The 5,153-nt window shown below is 43.5% G+C and overlaps 7 non-coding genes and 3 pseudogenes across 7 annotated transcripts; all 10 read left to right on the forward strand.

The window, feature by feature from the left end:
- LOC129114606 (5S ribosomal RNA) lies at window positions 1-103 on the forward strand (annotated as a pseudogene; the record flags this gene model as incomplete).
- Window positions 104-482: 379 nt separating this feature from the next.
- Window positions 483-601, forward strand: LOC129114610 (5S ribosomal RNA). The gene has a single exon (XR_008532592.1). It is a non-coding gene; the product is annotated as a 5S ribosomal RNA (ribosomal RNA).
- A 380-nt stretch (window positions 602-981) lies between these two features.
- Window positions 982-1,100, forward strand: LOC129114601 (5S ribosomal RNA). Its single transcript, XR_008532586.1, has one exon. It is a non-coding gene; the product is annotated as a 5S ribosomal RNA (ribosomal RNA).
- Window positions 1,101-1,480: 380 nt separating this feature from the next.
- Window positions 1,481-1,599, forward strand: LOC129114607 (5S ribosomal RNA). Its single transcript, XR_008532589.1, has one exon. It is a non-coding gene; the product is annotated as a 5S ribosomal RNA (ribosomal RNA).
- Window positions 1,600-1,977: 378 nt separating this feature from the next.
- LOC129114605 (5S ribosomal RNA) lies at window positions 1,978-2,095 on the forward strand (annotated as a pseudogene).
- A 381-nt stretch (window positions 2,096-2,476) lies between these two features.
- LOC129114604 (5S ribosomal RNA) lies at window positions 2,477-2,594 on the forward strand (annotated as a pseudogene).
- Window positions 2,595-2,973: 379 nt separating this feature from the next.
- Window positions 2,974-3,092, forward strand: LOC129114603 (5S ribosomal RNA). Its single transcript, XR_008532588.1, has one exon. It is a non-coding gene; the product is annotated as a 5S ribosomal RNA (ribosomal RNA).
- Window positions 3,093-3,469: 377 nt separating this feature from the next.
- Window positions 3,470-3,588, forward strand: LOC129114602 (5S ribosomal RNA). The gene has a single exon (XR_008532587.1). It is a non-coding gene; the product is annotated as a 5S ribosomal RNA (ribosomal RNA).
- Window positions 3,589-4,076: 488 nt separating this feature from the next.
- LOC129114608 (5S ribosomal RNA) lies at window positions 4,077-4,195 on the forward strand. Its single transcript, XR_008532590.1, has one exon. It is a non-coding gene; the product is annotated as a 5S ribosomal RNA (ribosomal RNA).
- Window positions 4,196-4,576: 381 nt separating this feature from the next.
- On the forward strand, window positions 4,577-4,695 carry LOC129114609 (5S ribosomal RNA). Its single transcript, XR_008532591.1, has one exon. It is a non-coding gene; the product is annotated as a 5S ribosomal RNA (ribosomal RNA).
- Window positions 4,696-5,153: the final 458 nt, after the last annotated feature.

A 5,153-nucleotide genomic window follows, 5' to 3' on the forward strand; every position in this document is an offset into this window, starting at 1 on the left:
ACCTGAACACGCCCGATCTCGTCTGATCTCGGAAGCTAAGCAGGGTCGGGCCTGGTCAGTACTTGGATGGGAGACCGCCTGGGAATACCAGGTGCTGTAAGCTTTTTTCACTCCTCTTTACAAAAGCAGAGGGCGCTGCTGCTTTTTCAGTGGACACCGACAGGGTGGGAAGGAAATAGCTAGATCATGACTTGCCGGTATAGAAATGACACAAATCCAGTTAAATGATGGCTTTCATCATTCCTAAGCTCATCGATCATTTTCTTTTCAATTTTATGCTAACGTATTCTACATTTCAACAGTAAATATTAATATTTTTACTGCACTACATTTGTGATCCTTATAGCCACTTTGTACATTCTGATTTGACATTTAAAAGCTGTGAGTGTGTCTGGAAATCTGCAGGCGCTCCCTGTATAGACGAAAGAGCAAAGCGTGGTGATATAGTATCTTTAAAAGGCCCTTTGGTAGGCACAATATTTGCTTACGGCCATACCACCCTGAACACGCCCGATCTCGCCTGATCTCGGAAGCTAAGCAGGGTCGGGCCTGGTCAGTACTTGGATGGGAGACCGCCTGGGAATACCAGGTGCTGTAAGCTTTTTTCACTCCTCTTTACAAAAAGCAGAGGGCGCTGCTGCTTTTTCAGTGGACACCGACAGGGTGGGAAGGAAATAGCTAGATCATGACTTGCCGGTATAGAAATGACACAAATCCAGTTAAATGATGGCTTTCATCATTCCTAAGCTCATCGATCATTTTCTTTTCAATTTTATGCTAACGTATTCTACATTTCAACAGTAAATATTAATATTTTTACTGCACTACATTTGTGATCCTTATAGCCACTTTGTACATTCTGATTTGACATTTAAAAGCTGTGAGTGTGTCTGGAAATCTGCAGGCGCTCCCTGTATAGACGAAAGAGCAAAGCGTGGTGATATAGTATCTTTAAAAGGCCCTTTGGTAGGCACAATATTTGCTTACGGCCATACCACCCTGAACACGCCCGATCTCGTCTGATCTCGGAAGCTAAGCAGGGTCGGGCCTGGTCAGTACTTGGATGGGAGACCGCCTGGGAATACCAGGTGCTGTAAGCTTTTTTCACTCCTCTTTACAAAAAGCAGAGGGCGCTGCTGCTTTTTCAGTGGACACCGACAGGGTGGGAAGGAAATAGCTAGATCATGACTTGCCGGTATAGAAATGACACAAATCCAGTTAAATGATGGCTTTCATCATTCCTAAGCTCATCGATCATTTTCTTTTCAATTTTATGCTAACGTATTCTACATTTCAACAGTAAATATTAATCTTTTTACTGCACTACATTTGTGATCCTTATAGCCACTTTGTACATTCTGATTTGACATTTAAAAGCTGTGAGTGTGTCTGGAAATCTGCAGGCGCTCCCTGTATAGACGAAAGAGCAAAGCGTGGTGATATAGTATCTTTAAAAGGCCCTTTGGTAGGCACAATATTTGCTTACGGCCATACCACCCTGAACACGCCCGATCTCGTCTGATCTCGGAAGCTAAGCAGGGTCGGGCCTGGTCAGTACTTGGATGGGAGACCGCCTGGGAATACCAGGTGCTGTAAGCTTTTTTTCACTCCTCTTTACAAAAAGCAGAGGCGCTGCTGCTTTTTCAGTGGACACCGACAGGGTGGGAAGGATATAGCTAGATCATGACTTGCCGGTATAGAAATGACACAAATCCAGTTAAATGATGGCTTTCATCATTCCTAAGCTCATCGATCATTTTCTTTTCAATTTTATGCTAACGTATTCTTACATTTCAACAGTAAATATTAATATTTTTACTGCACTACATTTGTGATCCTTATAGCCACTTTGTACATTCTGATTTGACATTTAAAAGCTGTGAGTGTGTCTGGAAATCTGCAGGCGCTCCCTGTATAGACGAAAGAGCAAAGCGTGGTGATATAGTATCTTTAAAAGGCCCTTTGGTAGGCACATTTGCTCACGGCCATACCACCCTGAACACGCCCGATCTCGTCTGATCTCGAAGCTACAGGGTCGGGCCTGGTCAGTACTTGGATGGGGGAGACCGCCTGGGAATACCAGGTGCTGTAAGCTTTTTTCACTCCTCTTTACAAAAGCAGAGGGCGCTGCTGCTTTTTCAGTGGACACCGACAGGGTGGGAAGGATATAGCTAGATCATGACTTGCTGGTATAGAAATGACACAAATCCAGTTAAATGATGGCTTTCATCATTCCTAAGCTCATCGATCATTTTCTTTTCAATTTTATGCTAACGTATTCTACATTTCAACAGTAAATATTAATATTTTTACTGCACTACATTTGTGATCCTTATAGCCACTTTGTACATTCTGATTTGACATTTAAAAGCTGTGAGTGTGTCTGGAAATCTGCAGGCGCTCCCTGTATAGGACGAAAGAGCAAAGCGTGGTGATATAGTATCTTTAAAAGGCCCTTTGGTAGGCAACAATATTTGCTTACGGCCATACCACCCTGAAACACGCCCGATCCGCCTGATCTCGGAAGCTAAGCAGGGTCGGGCCTGGTCAGTACTTGATGGGAGACCGCCTGGGAATACCAGGTGCTGTAAGCTTTTTTCACTCCTCTCTTACAAAAAGCAGAGGGCGCTGCTGCTTTTTCAGTGGACACCGACAGGGTGGGAAGGATATAGCTAGATCATGACTTGCCGGTATAGAAATGACACAAATCCAGTTAAATGATGGCTTTCATCATTCCTAAGCTCATCGATCATTTTCTTTTCAATTTTATGCTAACGTATTCTACATTTCAACAGTAAATATTAATATTTTTACTGCACTACATTTGTGATCCTTATAGCCACTTTGTACATTCTGATTTGACATTTAAAAGCTGTGAGTGTGTCTGGAAATTGCAGGCGCCCTGTATAGACGAAAGAGCAAAGCGTGGTGATATAGTATCTTTAAAAGGCCCTTTGGTAGGCACAATATTTGCTTCACGGCCATACCACACTGAACACGCCCGATCTCGTCTGATCTCGGAAGCTAAGCAGGGTCGGGCCTGGTCAGTACTTGGATGGGAGACCGCCTGGGAATACCAGGTGCTGTAAGCTTTTTTCACTCCTTACAAAAAGCAGAGGGCGCTGCTGCTTTTTCAGTGGACACCGACAGGGTGGGAAGGATATAGCTAGATCATGACTTGCCGGTATAGAAATGACACAATCCAGTTAAATGATGGCTTTCATCATTCCTAAGCTCATCGATCATTTTCTTTTCAATTTTATGCTAACGTATTCTACATTTCAACAGTAAATATTAATATTTTTACTGCACTACATTTGTGATCCTTATAGCCACTTTGTACATTCTGATTTGACATTTAAAAGCTGTGAGTGTGTCTGGAAATCTGCAGGCGCTCCCTGTATAGACGAAAGAGCAAAGCGTGGTGATATAGTATCTTTTAAAAGGCCCTTTGGTAGGCACAATATTTGCTTACGGCCATACCACCCTGAACACGCCCGATCTCGCCTGATCTCGGAAGCTAAGCAGGGTCGGGCCTGGTCAGTACTTGGATGGGAGACCGCCTGGGAATACCAGGTGCTGTAAGCTTTTTTTCACTCCTCTTACAAAAAGCAGAGGGCGCTGCTGCTTTTTCAGTGGACACCGACAGGGTGGGAAGGGATATAGCTAGATCATGACTTGCCGGTATAGAAATGACACAAATCCAGTTAAATGATGGCTTTCATCATTCCTAAGCTCATCGATCATTTTCTTTTTCAATTTTATGCTAACGTACCTACATTTCAACAGTAAATATTAATATTTTTACTGCACTACATTTGTGATCCTTATAGCCACTTTGTACATTCTGATTTGACATTTAAAAGCTGTGAGTGTGTCTGAAATCTGCAGGCGCTCCCTGTATAGACGAAAGAGCAAAGCGTGGTGATATAGTATCTTTAAAAGGCCCTTTGGTAGGCATAATATTTGCTTACGGCCATACCACCCTGAACATCTGCAGGCGCTCCTGTATAGACGAAAGAGCAAAGCGTGGTGATATAGTATCTTTAAAAGGCCCTTTGGTAGGCACAATATTTGCTTACGGCCATACCACCCTGAACACGCCCGATCTCGTCTGATCTCGGAAGCTAAGCAGGGTCGGGCCTGGTCAGTACTTGGATGGGAGACCGCCTGGGAATACCAGGTGCTGTAAGCTTTTTTTCACTCCTCTTTACAAAAAGCAGAGGGCGCTGCTGCTTTTTCAGTGGACACCGACAGGGTGGGAAGGAAATAGCTAGATCATGACTTGCCGGTATAGAAATGACACAAATCCAGTTAAATGATGGCTTTCATCATTCCTAAGCTCATCGATCATTTTCTTTTCAATTTTATGCTAACGTATTCTACATTTCAACAGTAAATATTAATATTTTTACTGCACTACATTTGTGATCCTTATAGCCACTTTGTACATTCTGATTTGACATTTAAAAGCTGTGAGTGTGTCTGGAAATCTGCAGGCGCTCCCTGTATAGACGAAAGAGCAAAGCGTGGTGATATAGTATCTTTAAAAGGCCCTTTGGTAGGCACAATATTTGCTTACGGCCATACCACCCTGAACACGCCCGATCTCGTCTGATCTCGGAAGCTAAGCAGGGTCGGGCCTGGTCAGTACTTGGATGGGAGACCGCCTGGGAATACCAGGTGCTGTAAGCTTTTTTTCACTCCTCTTTACAAAAAGCAGAGGGCGCTGCTGCTTTTTCAGTGGACACCGACAGGGTGGGAAGGATATAGCTAGATCATGACTTGCCGGTATAGAAATGACACAAATCCAGTTAAATGATGGCTTTCATCATTCCTAAGCTCATCGATCATTTTCTTTTCAATTTTATGCTAACGTATTCTACATTTCAACAGTAAATATTAATATTTTTACTGCACTACATTTGTGATCCTTATAGCCACTTTGTACATTCTGATTTGACATTTAAAAGCTGTGAGTGTGTCTGGAAAAATCTGCAGGCGCTCCCTGTATAGACGAAAGAGCAAAGCGTGGTGATATAGTATCTTTAAAAGGCCCTTTGGTAGGCCCCGATCTCGTCTGATCTCGGAAGCTAAGCAGGGTCGGGCCTGGTCAGTACTTGGATGGGAGACCGCCTGGGAATACCAGGTGC

Source organism: Anoplopoma fimbria, unplaced genomic scaffold, assembly GCF_027596085.1.
Source record: "Anoplopoma fimbria isolate UVic2021 breed Golden Eagle Sablefish unplaced genomic scaffold, Afim_UVic_2022 Un_contig_5206_pilon_pilon, whole genome shotgun sequence".
In the NCBI taxonomy this organism is placed as follows: domain Eukaryota; kingdom Metazoa; phylum Chordata; class Actinopteri; order Perciformes; family Anoplopomatidae; genus Anoplopoma; species Anoplopoma fimbria.